This window comes from Hippopotamus amphibius, chromosome 3, assembly GCF_030028045.1.
Source record: "Hippopotamus amphibius kiboko isolate mHipAmp2 chromosome 3, mHipAmp2.hap2, whole genome shotgun sequence".
Lineage (NCBI taxonomy): Eukaryota > Metazoa > Chordata > Mammalia > Artiodactyla > Hippopotamidae > Hippopotamus > Hippopotamus amphibius.
The window spans coordinates 175,198,827-175,219,142 of NC_080188.1; the positions used below are offsets into that span (position 1 = coordinate 175,198,827).

At 37.3% G+C, this 20,316-nt stretch overlaps 1 protein-coding gene across 3 annotated transcripts in view; it reads right to left on the bottom strand.

Moving 5' to 3' along the window:
* The window catches only part of RABGAP1L (RAB GTPase activating protein 1 like), a 665,842-nt gene that overhangs the window by 177,678 nt on the left and 467,848 nt on the right, over positions 1-20,316 (bottom strand). The gene's annotated exons all lie outside the window — the stretch shown is intronic.

Here is a 20,316-nt window from a genome sequence, read left to right on the forward strand (position 1 = left end):
TTGCATTGTTTCTAAAGAGAAATCTGCTTAATACTGACTTTTGTTCTTTTGTAGATACTGTCTTTTTTCTTTGGCAATTTAAAGATTTTTCTTTTTATTACTGGTTTTGGTTTTGAGCAATTTGATTATGATATGCCTTGGTGCAGTTTTCTTCATGTTCCTTTTGCTTGGAATTTAACTGAACTTGGATCCGTGGGTTTACAGTTTTCATCAAATTTGAAATAACACCAGCCATTATTTCTTCACATGTTTTTCTGCCCCATCCCCCTTGCTTCTTCTTCAGGGACCCCAAATACATATCCAGGAGACCTTTTGAAGTGTCTCACAACTCTTTATTCTTTTCTTTCTTTTAAAAAATTCCTTCTTCTCTTTAAATTTTTGCATAGTTTCAATTGCTATGTCTTCAAGTTCATTAATCTTTTCTTCTATAATGTCACATCTGCTATTAATCCCATTTAATATATTTCTTAGTTCTATTAAACACAGTAATTTTTATCTCTTAAAATTCAATTTGGGTCTTTTTTAAAGTATCTTCCATTTTTTTCCTTAACTTTTTTGAACATATGATATAAAGTTATAATTACTGTGTTAATGTCACTGCTAATTGTAACATCTGGACCTATTTTGATCTGTTGGTTTTTTTCTTCATTATGGATCAAAATCTGCTTTGACCACATAGATGAAGATGATTCTAAGCAGTTATTAAGCAATGTTTCACAACCAGGGGTGATTTTGACCTCCAGGCATTTGGTACTGTCTGGATACATTTTTGTCTTCACTGGTGAAGTCCTATTGGCATCTAGCAGGTAGAGGTCAGGAATACTGCTAAACATCCTATACTGCATAAAACAGCCACTCATAACATAGAATTGGCTGGCCCAAAGTGTCAACAGTACTGACTTTGAGAAACCCTGCTGTAGAAAAATAGGATAAAAGGAACTCAGGTCCCTCAACGATCTCATGGAGCTGAACTGCATACAGGCCTGGACCACAGGTCTATTTCTACAGCCTGTCACATAAAAAAGAAAACAAAAAAATCTTTCTTATTTAAGGCACTGTATTTTGGGTTACTACAGCAGTTTAGCCTATACCCTGATATAGAAATTGATACCCAGGAGTGAGATACTGCCAAATTAAAACTCAGGTTTTCTGCCTTTGTGACTGAGTGAAAGACAAAGCAAGAGAACATATACTGAGAGCTGGAAAACTGGTGATCCTTTTTACACCATGTCACAATACTGGTAAAACTGTTGGCCTGTGATAAAAGGTAGACTATTATTATACAGCTATCACTCTAGAGAAAGCTTTTGGAAACTGGTCTATAAACTAAACTAATCGATTACAGTGATCTGAGGCCTGAGAGCTGAAAAACCTAACCTGTCCCCCCATAGAAGGATAAACAGGCTCTACATTTTTTTCATTAAGTATCTGTCATTAAGACTTCTCAGCCAAAATACAGAGCCAGCCAAGAGGCAAAGATCAAATTAAGGGTGTTGCCTTCCCACCCAAACTTGTGGTTTTAGCTGGCCTTAGGAAACCGCCATTAACATGGGGAAAAAGAGAAAGGGTCACTAAAAACAGACAAACGAATGAGACAAGAAGACTTAAGAACTATGTCTAGAAGAAATCTTTGAGTCTGTTTACTCATAATGAACTGACTGGAACCAAAAGACCAAAAGCCTACAAAAATATTGAGGGAATTAATTTCCAAAAGAAATCAAAAAGCTGGCCTGAAAAAAAATAGCCTATTTATTTGATCACTAAAACAACTCTCAGGCTTCCAAATCTCCACAAATCGGAGGCAACCTTTGAAAACTGTACAGCTTCCAAGGAGGGTGTACTTTCCAACACTAACTTAGATGCCCACAGAGGACAACGGATAATGGCATAGCTGTTAGGGATTAGAACCAGCGGACAGCCAGATGGGCTAACCAGGAAAGCTTTTCTGCTGCTACAGCAGGGAATCTTGTATGTTTCTATGGACCACTGATTATGGTGTGTTTCTCATTCTTCCCTTTTCAACATGAAAGTTTTTATTGCAGTTATACTTTTCTCTATCGCTTCTATACACTGGATGTGAGATGAGCAGATACCTTGTCACTGGACTGTGAGGAACCATCACAGACCTGATAGGCAGGATTGTGCATTATCCAGAGACCCTTGACTTTGAGCAGATGAAGTAACTGATTGGGGCCTTTGAATGTCTCCCTGGGAGGGAGGGAGTATTTATGTGTGGGAGTGAAGGTGATCACAGATATTGAATGGCCAGAAGGCAAGCAAACTATGGCTGTTAATTGTTCTCTAAAAAACTTTCCCCTTCTTCCATAGACATAAATGTTTTAACAGGGCACATGGCTGCTGAACTACAGACTGTATTTCTTAGTTCCCTTGCAGCTAAGTGTGGCATGGACATTTGTCACTGGAATATGAGCAAAAGTAATATATTCAAATTCCTCACTATTTGTTTAAAATAAAATTGCTTGCTTTCCATTTTTGCTTAAAACTCCCCCCCCCCCCCCCCGCCTCTGAATTGGAACTTAGATATGGCATTGATCTAGTTTTAACCATGTAAATGAGGACAACATCCTAGGAGACAGTAGAGTAAAAATATATATGGAATCTAAGTCATCTCATGAAGCTGGGCTGGGCCTTTCTGGGCCAGTCTTCCTCTTTCTGGACTGGTTTGTATGTATAAAGAGAAATAAACTATCTTACTTAAACCACAATATTTTTCATGGTTTCTCTTTCATGTACTCTTTCTCTTTTTAAGTAGCAGCTTAGCCTATACCACAATTAATCAAAGTTACATACGCCACAAATAAAAGATTTTGTTATAAATTCATTTGGCTATGCCAAACCCAAATTTCCTTAGTCAAAGGAAAACAACAAAGGAGAAAAAAGAGCGAGCCTATGGAGTTTTTGGTCATTGTATTTCCAGTAAAAGGAGTGTATTTTAACCTTTTCTCAACCTGCATAAACCAAGAATCAAATAAATTTTTATATGCTTCAGTTCAATTTCCTCTGACTGGTTATCCTATTGTGATAATATCTATTGATTTCCACAGTGAGTCATCAACCCTGTCAGCACTTTAATGAACAAAATTAGTCTATTTCATGCTGAAAAGCAATACCAGCAACTCTTACAGATGAAAAGCATCATTAAAACTTTTTGGGCAGTGACATCCTTTGACAGAGGCTCTTGACAATATATCCTTATGATCAGCTCATACACAATGACTGGTCATAGTGAAATGGAGTTTGAATAGGGCATTAAACAGAATTCAGGGGTGACTTCATACATCTTAAATGCTATGAAAGAAGAAATGCCAGTCAAGAGCAAAGAGTATTTTAATTTCATGATCATTATCGATAGTGAGTTGGTTTTCATTAGCTTAAATTCAATTATTTGCTGACATAACAATGGCTCCTAGTTGTTCTGGCTCTGTTTCTGTCCTATTCAATCAGTGACATTTTAAAACTAGGATGACTATCTTTAAACATGCAGTTGAAGGAGTTAAAAGCACAACTACCCCAAAATATGGCACCTTGGAACATTGAATATCTTAAGCTGGAGGAGTGTGAGAAAATGGCCTTTCCCTATCCTTCTCCCCTGAAGCAGGTCATAACACCCTCATGTGAGAGGTGCCTTTCCTACACCTGGAGGAAAAAACATCCTTATCTCCCAGACAGAAGGATGCTGAAAAGAATTCAAACAAACAAGCCTTGCAAAGTTTTTCTCAGTTTATCATATTTCTCCATGACTATCTACTCTTCATCAAACCTAGCATGAAAACACTCAAGTTTAACTGGTTCTCCAGGTCTTCACTTTCCTCTGAAGGCTCCTAGGTCATGTAAAACATATTAAATAAATTTGTTAGCTTTTCTTCTGTTAATCTATCTTTGCCAATTTAATATTCAGATCCATCCATGGACCCTAAGAGGGTCAAGGAAAACTTCTCCCTCACCTACATGGTTTTCAAACAACTTGGTTAGAAAACTTTTTCATTCATAGTACAACATCAACACGAATTTGTGAAATGGAAGCAGAGTTCACTACAATTTAAGAGTCTCCTGCTATGCAATGTGAAAAAGCATGGAATTTTGGGTGACAGCTACTGGGATTGTGTATCAAATGGGAATAATAATCTCTTCTTCATAGGGTAACTGTAAAGTATAAAACACACACATCTACAGTTTAGTGGTTAAGAACACTGATTCTATAGTAAGACAGGCTGGTGTGTCATTCACCTAAAGGAATGACTTTAGCCAAGTTATTCAACTTCTCAAAGCCTTTTTTCCTCATCTGTAAGTGAGGATATTGACTCATAACAATCTTTATAAGATTACCATTAAAATTTAAGGTCATACATTATGGTAAATGAAATAAGTCAGTTACAAGAGGACATATACTGTAAAATCCTACTTACGTGGGGTAACTAAAGTAGCCAAACTCATAGGGACACAAAGTAGAATGATGGCTGCTAGGTGCTGGGGCAGGAGAAAAGAGGGAGTAATTATTTAATGAGCTCAGAGTTACAACCTGGGGAGATGAAAAAGCTCTGGAGATGAATGGTAACGAAGATTGCACAACAATGTGAATATATTAATGTCACTGAACTATATGCTTAGAAACAGTAAAAATCGCCAATTTTATGTTATGTATATTTTACTACAATTTTTTTTAAAAAGAAAAAAATTAAAGGTCATGAAGATTAGTTTAAAAGTACCCCATCAGGCACATGTTACGTGCTTTACAAATGATGAGTGTGCTACAATTAATTTTATTAATTATTTTAGAAATACACTTGAGAATTCATCACAAATGATAAATGCTGCACATTTACAGAATTATTGATGATAGTTGTTAGATTTTTTTATATACGGATCCAACATATTACCTGAGTGTCTGGAATCACCTAGTAAGTATAATGGTAATACAGAGGTATGTACACTAAACACGCTCTCACATACACACATGCACGCAATGACATTTTACTAGTTTAGAACAAATGGGTTGTTCATATTCAAGGATGTTTCTAAAAGTGGCTTTTAAGTGAGATTGTAAACAATTTGCTGGTATTCATTTTTAATTATAATTGATTATTCTTTCACATCTAATTTTATTATATTGCTCTGAAAACTCTTTTATTGTAAGAGAGAAAAGGTAAACTTCAGGGACTTCCCTGGTGGCACATTGGTTAAGAATCTGCCTGCCAATGCAGGGGACACAGGTTCGATCCCTGGTTCGGGAAGATCCCACGTGCCGTGGAGCAGCTAAGCCCATGCACCACAACTACTGAGCCCACATGCTTCAACTACTGAAGCCCATGCACTTAGAGTCCGTGCTCCACCACGATGAGAAGCCCACACACCACAATGAAGAGTAGCCCCCACCCCGCCCCCGGCTCACCGCAACTAGAGAAAGCCCATGTGCAGCGACAAAAACCCAACGCAGCCAAAAAATAAAAATAAATAAATCTTAAAAAACAAAAAACCTTCAACCAAGGAGTTAAACAACAAATGTGATTATTATAATTCTTATCTATTCACTAAAGGACTGAGATGGTTGTATATAGCATATATAGTGTGTGTATATATACATGGGTATATGCACATACATTTATACACACACATATATACATACATATAGCAAAGATTAGCAGTCAGCAAGACAAAAATTTAGAGCCTTAGAAACCATATTTTCTTATCCCCTTATTTGTAAATAAGGAAATTAAATGTTAGAAAGGTTAGCTGGCTTGATTAAGACCTCATATTAAATTGGTGGCAGAAATGTAATCAAAGCCCTTCAGAACCCCATCCCATGCATCACCCTCAAATGCACCACAGCAAAAAACTTGCCTCAGCCATTCCTCCTCACGCCTCTTTTACATGCTGTTCACTGTGCCTAAAATGCTCTCCTCAAAGTTTAGTCACCTTTCTCCCGAAGCTCCCTTTTAAAACCCCAGGGCAATCATGCTGAATTATAAATGTCTACTGGTCTACCTTCTCCATTAGACTTAAGACAACTTGAGGACACACACTGTCATCTCTGGATGCTCCCACACCTGACCCTGGACCTATCAACAGTAGGTACTCACTGAATGTCTGTTGGATGTGTGACCTAACCAACCATCACAGGCTTCTCCAAAAGGAGGCAGGAAAGTTGGGATCAAGAACACATGTAGGAAGTTAGCGTTAGAATGAAAGCAAAGTATACCTTCATTAAAGATAGGAGCATATCAGAGGATGAAGATGGAGAGGGATTTTTTTTTTAAGTAAAAGAAAAGAAACTTGAGTGTTTGCGCTAAGAGTACTCACAGGAGGACATGGAATTTTATTGTTCTTATTTCTGTCAAGTGACCCTATATTTCCTAATGAGTTCATATCGATTACTGACAACTTGGAACATGGCATGTTTAGTCAACCATCCACCCTCCCTGGCGTTTTGGATTGCCTTATGAGAAATAAATAATGAGAAATCATTTCAACAAATTTGCAGTGTTATATAATACACACACTATTATGATAATATATATACATATTTTTTCTGATATAAATCCCTAACCCATAAAATGTATTATTTTTGGAACTTTAAAACTTTAAAATTCCTTGAGTATCTTGCACTGGTTAGAAGCCCAAATTCGTGTCTGTTGGTAGTTTTGGCATTTTCTGGATAGCATCCTAAAACCAACTTATCCTCAAACTGAAGATACAATAGAGAAAAGTTAAAAACAAACAAAACATTCACACAACAAATTATGTTGGAAGGGGAAACCAATATAAAGGAATACCAATGCCACAGAATTGGAAGTGCAGAACTGTTAGCTTCTATTTCCAAAGGAGTAGTGTTTTGCTGCCACCAACAGGGCAATAGGCATTCCTTCATGTAAGTTACAAAACTGAAGGCACAAAAACCATTGCAAATCCAAAAGAATGTATGAGTTGCTTCATTTTTTCAGGTCTTTAGCCTTCTAATTTTGTAACCTGAATGGCAGCTGTAGAAACTATAATCCTAATTTCAGTCCTACATTAGATCACTATTTTCAAGCTCACAAACAAAAATTTTTTTACCCAAGTTGGTGAATCAAAGACTAGGAAGAGCTGAAATCCATTTTCTATGTTCAAGGTGTTCTGCTCTTCACTTCCTGTTTTTTTAACCCTGTGTGGAATTCAAACATGGTCCTGCAGAGAGAGAGCCTCTGGAACATGAGTTGATCCTTCTTTCTGATGTCAACAGAAAGGAAAAGGGGAATAGTACTTTAAAAGGTCAAAGGAATACTTAACCAGCCAGCACAGTGCTGAATAATAACTGACTTTTTACTCTCTCAAATAAACAAGGCCCTATTTTATTTTATTTTATTCTCAGGTACTCCCTACTTTTTTTTTTTTAATGTTTATTGGTCATTTGTATTTCTATTTTTTTTTATTTTTACTGAAATATAGTTGATTTACAATGTTGTGTTAGTTTCAGATGTATAGCAAAGTGACTCAGTTATATATGTATATATACACACACATATAGATATTCTTTTTCAACATTTTCTTCCATTATAGGTTATTACAAGACACTGAGTATAGTTCCCTGTGCTATACAGTAGGTCCTTGTTGGTTATCTATTTTATATATAGTAGGGTGTATATTTTAATCCCAAACTCCTAATTTATCTCTCTCCCCAGACTTCCCCTTTGGTAACCATAAGTTTGTTTTCTATGTCTGTGAGTCTATTTCTGTTTTGTAAATAAGTTCATTTATATCATTTTTTTAGATTCCAAATATATGCAATATCATATGACAGTTATCATTCTCTGTCTGGCTTACTTCACTTCACTTAGTATGGTCATCTCTAGGTCCATTCACGTTGCTGCAAATGGCATTATTTCATTGTTTATGGCTGAGTAACATTCCACCGTGTGTGTGTGTGTGTGTGTGTACACATATATATACACACCACATCTTCTTTATCCATTCATCTGTCGACAGACACTTAGGTTGCTTCCATGTCTTGGCTATTGTAAATAGTGCTGCAATGAACACTGGGGTGCATGTACCTTTTCGAATTATGGTTTTCTCTAGATATATGAACAAAGCCCAATTTAGAATTTTTGGGTTCTCTATTAAGACTCTTTTCCTGATTTGAAGATACTAATTGTGGATGAGCTATGCTTTATAAATTAGGTTTTATGGTTCAAGCAACCCTAGGTAATCCAACATAAATTAACTGAACTACAGTCCACACCTCAACCCAGGTATTTCTTTTGTCTCCTTTTAAAGGAGCTCTCCTTAACATACTCCTCAGGAACCTAATTCTCACAGGCCCCACTGAGCAGCTGCTACAATCCTAAAAGATGGGCACTGAGATGGAGGAGCACAGAGACAAACAGACATATTAACAATGGCTAACAATGAAAATGAGGACCATCCATTTTCTAAGTGTGACTGTGAATGCTTCCTCTAACTGCATGTGTATTTTCTTCTCTTCCTTGTTCCCTCACTACCACTTTGTTTAGATAATTTAATTTGGAACGTTTGATCAAAGTGTAGTAAATACTCAGCTGCACACCGAGATCATCTGGGGAGTTTTTAAAAAATACTGATGCTTGGGTCCTACCTAGATATTCACATGAAATTATTCTGTACAACTAAGAATCAGAAAATGTTTAAAGCTGACTCTAATATACAGGAGATTCTGATGTAGAGTTAAGACTGAGAATTCCTGCTCTATGTAACTCATGAGTATTCCTACCCCTCTGGTTCTGGAACTGCCTGCATCAGATCTTGAGGGTGGGGATGGGTGACAGGAGGCATTCAGAAATGTTCAATTTAAACAAATTCCTTGGGACTTAGGTGATTTTTGAGCACACTAACAGTTAAGAATCATTTTGAGTTATATTGCTGTAGGGACTTACAATACTGTGATATAACTAAAGTAAACTGGAACATCTCTTGTAGACTGGTGGGAAGATTTTTTTTTTCCCCGAGGGAGGAGAAGGGAAGTGAGAAAAAGAAATTTTATTTGTTCACATGCATTAAGAGGACTGCCAGATACTACTTTAAACAACTTAATAAAAGGGACTATGTGTCTACTGCTGCATCTGTATCAAGCACAGTGTCTGGCCCACCAGTAAGTGCTCAAAGTCACTTGCTGAATGAACAAATAGCTGAACAAATGTTATTAGTATACAATGCATTTTATGGGTCCTAGAAGAGTTTTCAGCAAGGAATAGTAGATGAGTTGGTAGATAACAAGTGGAAGATTACAAAACAGCAGGTTACTAAACGTGAGAAAACAAGAAAGTCCTAAAAAGGAATGGTAGGAGCTTATTTCATCTGTAAGAAGGGAGCAGTGGATAAGGAAGCAGGATGGGACACACAGGGAATGGCTTACAAGAGAGCTTCTAGCCTACTGACAAGCAGGGTAAACAAGCAGGAAGGTTCTGAAGGGAGTCAAAATAAGAAATATGAAAGGTTATTTCTCCTATGGAATTCCAGACAGATTCCTGGAAAGAAGACTCAGTGACATAAAAACCAGGCTTACTGTAGCAGGCTACTGATATGAGGGAAATCTGGTTAAGGAAAGAGATGTTTCAGCTAAGTATTTAGATTCTATTTAGATTCTGATTCTACAAAGCAGAATCACAGAAGCTGAACTGGAAAAAAAGAAAAAAAGAAAAAAAAAGAATTACTATAACACATATTTTCTATTTCTCATGTAATGTGAAATTATTTCTTTCTAAAAGCTGAACATGAAAGCAAAACCCAGTAGGCAGGGACAAATGGACAATCTCTGAGAAAAAAAATTTAAATTAACCAAGTAGATTATATAAACCCAGACATATGCAATGATTCTTCTTTTAAAAATAATAAAACCTGCCCCAAAAGTCAATTATATTTCAATAAAGCTGAAAAAAAAAATACTGGAGTTTCCTATAAATCTAGCCTGAATAACAGTGATGACAAACACAAAAATCACACGTAAGAGCACAATGAAAGTTTCCCCAGAATAAGAGGAAAAGCTTTACTACTTCTTATGCACAGCAATTTTGATCTTTAGCAAATAATCTATTCATCACTCTAATACGGCTGAATTACAGAAAAAGGCAGAAAAAAGTGGTGGTGATAGTAGTGGTAGTGATAATCCAGAAATGGAGATCTAAGTAATAAAACTTGTCTGAAAGAAGATAAGTGAGATCAAGAACAAGACAAAGATGTAGGCTCTTTCTACTTTTATTCAAAGTTGTACTGGAGCACCCTGAGCCCTGCCCTCCCCTCCCCATGCAGCAGCTGTGTCACAAATGGTCAAGGCAAGTGACCTGAGCCCCACCCTCCCCATGCAGTAGCCTAGATGCAACCAGCCTAAATGGGTATCCTGAGCCCCACCCAACCTGTGCAGAGACTGAGCCACAACCAGTATGGTAGAGCTTCCCAAGCCGCACCACTGCAGAGCAGCAACAGAGGTGCAACTGGGCTGGGCAAGCACCCTAAGCCTTGCCCTCCTTACATAGCAAATGAGTCACAACCTTGTTGGGTGAGCGCTCTCAACCTTTCCCACCCCACACAGAGCTGGGACAGGTAAGCACCCTGAGTCCTGCCCTCCCTGCATAGCAGCCCAGCAGAAATTAGCACTGGCCAGTGCCCTGAGCCCCACTCTCCTTGTGCAGCAGATGGGACACAATTGAGTAGGTGAGTGCCTGGAGTTCCACCCTCCCCTCACAGCAGTCTCAGCCCTATCACAAGCAGCAGGTGCATGTAGCCCGCATGATTGATACCCATAGAGGGCCTCGTTCTGGTGGCCAGAGGAGACTGTGCTTCTGGGTCACAAGGAATGGCTCCTACCCAAGACCACTCCTTCAAGACTGAGGGAGATAGCCATTTTCACTAATACATATAGACAAACACAGAGAGACAGGCAAAATGAGGAGATGAAAGGATATATTCCAAACCAAAGAACATAGCAAACCACCAGAAAAAAAGACCTTAATGAAATGGAGATATGCAATCTACCTAATAGAGTTCAAAATAATCCCCATAAAGATGCTCACTGATCTCGGGAGGAGAATGGAAGAACACAGAGAGAACTTCAACAAATATATAGAAAATATAAGAAAGAATCAAACAGAAATTATACTAAGGTGAAAAATACACTAGAAGGGTTCAACAGCAGAATGGATGAAATACATGCACAAATTAGTGAGGTGAAAGACAAAGCAATGGAAAACACCTAGACATAGCAGCAAAATGAAAAAAGAATTAAAAGAAGTGAGGAAACATTAAGGGACTTCTGGGACAAGAGTGAGTGAAATAACATTTACATCACTGGGATCTCAGGAGGATAAGAGAAAAAGAAAAAGCCAGAAAAATTATTTGAAGAAATAATGGCTGAAAACTTCCCTGATTTGGGGAAGTAAAGAGACATCCAGATTCAGGAAGCTCAGAAAATTCTAAATAGGATGAATCCAAAGAGAAACACACTGAGACACATTATAATTAAAATTGTAAAAGTTAAGGATAGAAACTCTTAAAACCAGCAAGAGAAAAGCAACTTATTACTTACAAGGGAAACCTCATAAGGCCATCAGCAAATTTTTTTTTCATCAGAAACTTTACAGGCCAGAAAAGAGTGGCATGACATATTCAAAACACTGAAAGAACAAAACAAAACAAAACAAAACAAAAACCTGCCAACCAAGAATTCTCTACCTAGCAAAGTTATTGTTCAGAATATAAGAGTTTTCCAGATAAGCAAAAGCTAAAGGAGTTCATCACCATTAAACTGGTCTTACAAGAAATAGCAAAAGGACTTCCTTCAACTAAAAAGAAAAGGCACTAATTAATAATGAAAATATATTAAAAACCACCCCAAAAAGGTAAACAAATACTAAAGGTAGTGGATCAATCACTTATAAAGCATATATGAGTGTTAGAAAAAAATATTAAAATTAATTAAAAATTAAGTAATTAAGAGATACATAAACTAAAATGATGTAAAATGTGTCTTCAAAAATATAAAACATGGGAACTATATATGCATAAGATGTTATATGTAAACCCCACAGTAACCACAAAGAAAAAACTTATAGCAAGTACAGGAAAATGAGAAAGGAATCTAAATATAATAGTAAAGGAAATGATCAAAACACAAGGGAAGAGAGAAAAAAGAAGAAAGGAACAGAGAGGAGCTTCAAAAACAGCCAGAAGAAAATTAACAAGATGACAATAAGTATATACTCATCAAAAATTACTTTAAACATAAATGGACTAAATTCTCCAAACAAAAGACAAATAATGGCTGAATGGAAAAAAAAAATTAAGACCTATATACTGCCTCAAGAGACTTGCTTCAACCTAAAGACTCTTGCAGACTGAAAATAAAAGGATGGAAAAAGATACACCATACAAATGGAAACAAAAAGAAAGCTGGGATTTAGATATATCAGAAAAATAAACTTTAAAACAAGACTGTAACAAGAGAAAAAGAAGGACATTACATAATGATAAAGGGGTAAATCCAACAGGAGGATATAACATTTGTAAGTATTAATACACCCAACATAGGAGCACCTAAATATATAAAGTAAATATTAACAGAAATAAAGAAAGAAATAGACAGCAATACAATAATGGTAAGGGACCTGAATTACATCACTTACATGAATGAGTAGATCATCCAGACAGAAAATAAATACAGGAATATTGGTTTTAAATGAGGCATTAGATCAGAACAACTTAATAGATATATACAACATATTTCAACGAAAAACAGCACAATACAGTCTTTTCAAGTGCACACGGATCATTCTCCAGGATAGATCACGTTAGGCCACAAAACATGTCAGGCCACAAAAAAACAGTCTCAATAAATTTAAGAAAATTAAAATCTTATCAAGAATCTTTTTCAACCACAATGATACAAAACCAGAAATTAATTATAAGAAAATCGGAAAAGACACAAACACATGGAGATTACACAACATACTATTAAACAACCAATGGGTTAATAAAGAAATTAAAGAGCAAAATTTTGAAAACCTTGAGACAAATAAAAAAGGAAACACAATGTTCCAAAATCTTTTGGATGCAGCAAAAGCAGTTCTAAGAGGGAATTCACAGCAATACAGGCGTACTTCAAGAAACAAGAAAAATCTCAACTAAAAAAGCTAACTTTACATTTAAAGGAAATAGAAAAAGAACAAAGTCAAAACTTAGCAGAAGGAAGGAAATAATAAAGATCAGAAGAGAAATAAAATAGAGACTAAAAAAATTTGTAAAAGATCAATAAAACTAAGAGCTGGTTGTTTAGAAAGATAAACAAAATCAATAAACCTTTAGCCAGACTCATCAAGAAAAAAAGGAGGGAGAGAATCAAGATGGCGGAGTAGGAGGACGTGCACTCACTTCCTCTTGCAAGAGCACCAGAATTACAACTAACTGCTGAACAACCATCGACAGAAAGACACTGGAACTCACCAAAAGAAACCACCCCACATCCAGAGACAAGGAGAAGCCACAATGAGATGGCAGGAGGGGTGCAATCATGTTAAAATCACATTCCATAAATGCTGGGTGGGTGACTCACAAGCTGGAGAACAGTTATACTGCAGAAGTCCTGAGGGTTCTGAGCCCCATGTCAGGCCTCCTAACCTGGCGGTCCAGCAATGGGAGGAGGAATCCCCAGAGAATCAGACTTTGAAAGCCAGCGGGATTTGATTGCAGGACCTCCACAGGACTGGGGGAAATGGAGATTCCACTCTTGGAGGGCACACAAAAAAGTGTGCTCATCAGGACCCAGGGGGAAGGAGCAGTGACCCCAGAGGAGACTGAACCAGACCTACCTGCTGGTGTTGGAGGGTTGCCTGCAGAGGTGGGGGGCAGCTGTGGCTCACCGAGGAGGCAGGGGCACTGGCAGCAGGGGTTTTGGGAAGTGCTCATTGACGTGAGCCCTTCCAGAGTCCACTATTAGCTCCAACAAAGAGCCTGTAAGCTCCAGTGCTGGGTCGCCTCAGGCCAAAGGACCACCAGGGTGGGAACACAGCCCCACCCACTGGCAGACAAGCAGATTAAAGTGTCACTGAGCTCCACCCACCAAATCGGATTCAAGTTTTACTGAGCTCCACCCACCCAGCCCAACCCACCATCAGTCCCTCCCATCAGGAAGCACCCACGAGCCTCCTAGACAGCTTCCTCCACAAGAGGGCAGACAGCAGTATCAAGCAGTATCAGTAGTATTTCATCTTGTGGAACTGAAAATCACAGTCACAGAAAGAGACAGAAAATGAAAAGGCAAAAGACTTTGTACCAGATGAAGGGACAAGATAAAACACCAGAAAAACAACTAAATGAAGAGGAGATAGACACTCTTCCGGTAAAAGAATTCAGAATAATGATGGTGAAGATGATCCAGGACTTTGAAAAAAGATTGGATGCAAAGATTGAAAAGTTGCAAGAAAAGTTTACCAAAGACCTAAAAGAATTAAAGAACAAACAAACAGAGATGTGCAACACAATAACGGAAATGAAAAATATACTAGAAGGAACCAATAGCACATTAACTGAGGCAGAAGGACAAATAAGTGACCTAGAAGACAGAATGGTGATAATCACTGATGTGGAAAAGAATAAAGAAAAAACAATGAAAAGAGCTGAAGATAGCCTAAGAGACCTCTGGGACAACGTTAAATGCACCAACATTCGCATTATAGGGGTCCCAGAAGGAGAAGAGAGAAAGAACCTGAGAAAGTACTGGAAGAGATTATAGTTGAAAACTTCCATAACATGGGAAAGGAAATAGCTATCCAAGTCCAGGAAGCGCAGAGAGTCCCAGGCAGGATAAATCCAAGGAGAAACACACCAAGACATACAGAAGTCAAACTGACAAAAATTAAAGACAGAGAAAAGTTATTAAAAGCAACAAGGGAAAAATGACAATTAACACACAAGGGAACTCCCATCAGGTTAACAGCTGATTTCTCAGTAGAAACTCTGCAAGCCAGAAGGGAGTGGCATGATATATTTCAAGTGATGACAGGGAAGAACCTACAACCAAGAATACTCTACCCAGCAAGGATCTCATTCAGATTCGAAGGAGAAATCAAAAGCTTTCCAGACAAGCAACAGCTAAGAGAATTCAGCACCACCAAACCAGCCTTACAACAAATGCTAAAGGAACGTCTCTAAGCGGGAAATATAAGAGAAGAAAAGGACCTACAGAAACAAAAACAAAACAATTAAGAAAATGGTAATAGGAACATACATATCGACAATTACCTTGAATGTAAATGGACTAAATGCACCAACCAAAAGACACAGACTGGCTGAATGGATACAAAAACAAGACCCATACAGATGCTGTCTCAAAGAGAGCCACTTCAGACCTAGGCACACATACAGACTGAAAGTGAGGGGATGGAAAAAGATATTCCATGCAAATGGAAATCAAAAGAAAGCTGGAGTAGTGATACTCATATCAGATAAAATAGACTTTAAAATAAAAAATGTTACAAGAGACAAGAAAGGACACTACATAAAGATCAAGGGATCAATCCAAGAAGAAGAGATAACAATTATAAATATATATGCACCCAATATAGGAGCACCTCAATACATAAGGCAAATGCTAACAACTATGAAAGAGGAAATCGACAGCAACACAATCACAGTGGGGGACTTTAACACCCCACTTACACCAATGGACAGATCATCCACACAGAAAATTAATAAGGAAACACAAGCTTTAAATGACACAATATATCAGCTGGACTTAATAGATATCTATAGGACATTACACCCCAAAACAGCAGATTACACATTTTTCTCAAGTGCACATGGAACATTCTCCAGGACAGATCACATGTGGGTCATAAATCAAGCCTTGGTAAATTCAAGAAAATTGAAATCGTATCAAGCATCTTTTCTCACCACAACGCTATGAGATTAGAAATCAATTACAGGAAAAAAACTGTAAAAAACACAAACACATGGAGGCTAAACAATATGCTACTAAATAACCAACAGATCACTGAAGAAATCAAAGAGGAAATCAAAAAATACCTAGAGACAAATGACAATGAAAACACAATGACCCAAAACCTATGGAATGCAGCAAAGGCAGTTCTAAGAGGGAAGTTTATAGTGATACAATCCTACCTCAAGAAACAAGAAAAATCTCAAATAAACAATCTAACCTTACACCTAAAGAAACTAGAGAAAGAAGAGCAAACAACACCCAAAGTGAGTAGATGGAGAGAAAGCATAAAGATCAGAGCAGAAATAAATGAAATAGAAACAAAGAAAACAATAGCAAAAATCAATAAAACTAAAAGTTGGTTCTTTGAGAAGATAAATAAAATTGATAAACCTCTAGCAAGACTCATCAAGAAAAAGAGGGAGAGGACTCATATCAATAAAATTAGAAATGAAACAGGAGACATTACAACAGACACCTCAGAAATAAAAAGCACCATAAGAGATTACTACAAGCAACTATATGCCAATAAAATGGACAACCTGGATGAAATGGACAGATTCTTAGAAAGGTATAACCTTCCAAGACTGAATCAGGAAGATATAGAAAATATGAACAGACCAATCACAAGTAATGAAATTGAAACTGTGATTGAAAATCTCCCAACAAACAAAAGTCCAGGACCAGATGGATTCACAGGTGAATTTTATCAAACATTTAGAGAAGAGCTAACACCCATCCTTCTCAAACTCTTCCAAAACATTGCAGAGGAAGGAAAACTCCCAAACTCATTTTATGAAGTCACCATCACCCTGATAGCAAAAGCAGCAAAGATACTACAAAAAAAGAAAACTACAGAGCAATATCACTGATGAATTTAGATGCAAAAATCCTGAACAAAATACTAGCCAACACAATCCAGCAACACATTAAAAGGATCATACACCATGATCAAGTGGGGTTTATCCCTGGAATGCAAGGATTCTTCAATATATGCACATCAATCAATGTGATACACCATATTAACAAAATGAAGGATAAAAACCACATGATCATCTCAATAGATGCAGAAGAAGCTTTTGACAAAATTCAACACCCATTTATGATAAAAACTCTCCAGAAGGTGGGCAGAGAGGGAACCTACCACAACATAATAAAGGCCATATATGACAAACCCACTGCAAACATTATTCTCAATGGTGAAAAAGTACAAACATTCCCTCTAAGATCAGGAATAAGACAAGGATGTCCACTCTTGCCACTACTATTCAACATAGTTTTGGAAGTCCTTGCCACAGCAATCAAAGAAGAAAAAGAAATAAAAGGAATCCAAATTGGAAAAGAAGTAAAACTGTCACTGTTTGCAGATGACATGATACTATACATAGAAAATCCTAAAGATGCCACCAGAAAACTACAACAGCTAATCAGTGAATTTGGTAAAGTTGCAGGATACAAAATTAACACACAGAAATCTCTTGCATTTCTATACACCAACAATGAAAGATCAGAAAGAGAAATTAAGGAAACAATCCCATTCACCACTGCAACAAAAAGAATAAAATACCTAGGAATAAACCTAACCAAGGAGGCAAAAGACCTGTACGCAGAAAACTGTAAGACACTAATGAAAGACATCAAAGAAGACACAAACAGGTGGAGGGGCATACCATGTTCTTGGATTGGAAGAATCAACATTGTGAAAATGACTACCCTACCCAAAGCAATTTACAGATTCAACACAATCCCGATCAAATTACCAATGGCATTTTTCACAGAACTAGAACAAGAAATTTTACAATTTGTATGGAAACGCAAAAGACCCTGAATAGCCAAAGCAATCTTGAGAAGGAAAGATGGAGTTGGTGGAATCAGGCTTCCTGACTTCAGGCTATACTACAAGGCTACAGTGATCAAGACAGTATGGTACTGGCACAAAAACAGCAATATAGATCAATGGAACCGGATAGAAAGCCCAGAGATAAACTATGGTCAACTAATCTATGACAAAGGAGCCAAGGATATACAATGGAGAAAAGGCAGCCTCTTCAATAAGTGGTGCTGGGAAAACTGGACAGCTACATGTAAAAGAATGAAATTAGAACACTTCCTAACACCATACCCAAAAATAAACTCAAAATGGATTAAAGACCTAAATGTAAGGCCAGACACTATCAAACTCCTAGAGGAAAATATAGGAAGAACACTCTTTGACGTAAATAACAGCAAGATCTTTTTTGATCCACCCCCTCGAATAATGGAAATAAAAACAAAAATAAATAAGTGGGACCTAATGAAACTTCAAAGCTTTTGCACAGCAAAGAAAATTATAAGCAAGAAGAAAAGACAACCCTCAGAATGGGAGAAAGTATTTGCAAACGAATCAACAGACAAAGGATTAATCTCCAAAATATATAAACAGTTCATCCAGCTCAATATCAAAAAAACAAACAACCCAATGAAAAAATGGGCAGAAGACCTAAATAGGTATTTCTCCAAAGAAGACATACGGATGGCCAAGAGGCACATGAAAAACTGCTCAATATCACTAATTATTAGAGAAATGCAAATCAAAACGACAATGAGGTATCACCTCACACCGGTTAGAAAGGGCATCATCAGAAAATCTTCAAACAGTAAATGCTGGTGAGGGTGTGGAGAAAAAGGAACACTCTTGCATTGCTGGTGGGAATGTAAATTGATACTGCCACTATGGAAAACAGTATGGAGGTTCCTTGCAAAATTAAAAGTAGAACTACCACATGACCCAGCAATCCCACTACTGGGCATATACTCTGAGAACACCATAATTCAAAAAGACACATGCACTCCAATGTTCACTGCAGCACTATTTACAATAGCCAGGACATAGAAGCAACCTAAATGTCCATCAACAGATGAATGGATAAAGAAGATGTGGTACATACATACAATGGAATATTACTCAGCTGTGAAAAGCAATGGAACTGGGACATTTGTAGAGACATGGATGGACCTAGAGACTGTCATACAGAGTGAAGTGAGTCAGAAAGAGAAAAACAAATATTGTATATTAACACATATATGTGGACTACAGAAAAATGGTACAGATTAACCGGTTTGCAAGGCAGAAATAGAAACACAGATGTAGAGAACAAACATATGGACACCAAGTGGGGAAAGCAGGGAGGGTTGGGGGGGGGGAATGAATTGGGAGATTGGGATACCAAATTGTACACTCCAAATATATGCAGTTTATTGTAAAAAAGAAAAAAAGAAAAAGTTAAAAAAAAAGAAAGAAAAAAAGGAGAGCCCAAATAAATAAAATCAGAAATGAAAGAGGCTAAATTACTACCAATATCACAGAAATACAAAGGATCATAAGAGAATACTATGAATAATTATACAGCAACAAATGAGGCAATCTACAGGAAATAGATAAATTCCTAGAAACATACTATCTTCAAAGACTGAATCATGAAGAAATAGAAAATCTGAACAGACTGACTACTAGTAATGAAATTGAATCCATAATCAAAAAACCCTCAACAAAAAAAAGGCCACATCCAGATGGTTTCACAGCTGAATTCTACCAAACATTTAAAGAAGACTTAATACCTATCTTTCTCAAACTATTCCAAAAAACTGAAGAGGAAGGAACTCTTTCAAACTCACTTTACAATGCCAGCTTCACCGTAATACCAAACCAGACAAAGACACTACAAAAAGGAAAATTTCAGGCTAATATCACTGATAAACATGGATGCAAAAATCCTCAACAAAATATATTAGCAAACCAAATTCAACAATACGTTAAAAAAATCATACACTATGGGATTTCCTAGGTGGCACAGTGGTTAAGAATCTGCCTGCCAATGCAGGGGACATGGGTTCGACCCCTGCTCCAGGAAGATCCTACATGCCTCAAAGCACTAAGTCTGTGTGCCACAACTATCAAGCCTGCACTCTAGAGCCTGTGAGCCACAACTATTGAGCCCACAACTATGTGCTGCAACTACTGAAGCCCATGCCGCTAGAACCCATGCTCCGCAACAAGAGAAGCCACCATGCTGAGAAGCCCATGCACCACAATGAAGAGTAGCCCCTAGTCACTGCAACTACAGAAAGCCTGTGTGCAGCAACGAAGACCCAATGCAGCTAATAAATAAATAAATAAATAAATAATCATACACCATGATCAAGTGGGATTTATCCCAAGGATGCAAGGTAGTTTAACATCTGCGAATCAATCAATGTGATATAGCACATTAACAGAGTAAAAGCTGAAGCTCAGTGGACTCCATAGTGATGACTAGGGACACAAAAGAGTGAGTAAAGGAAAATGAGAAGAAACAGAGAGGGAGATAAAAAATAAGAAG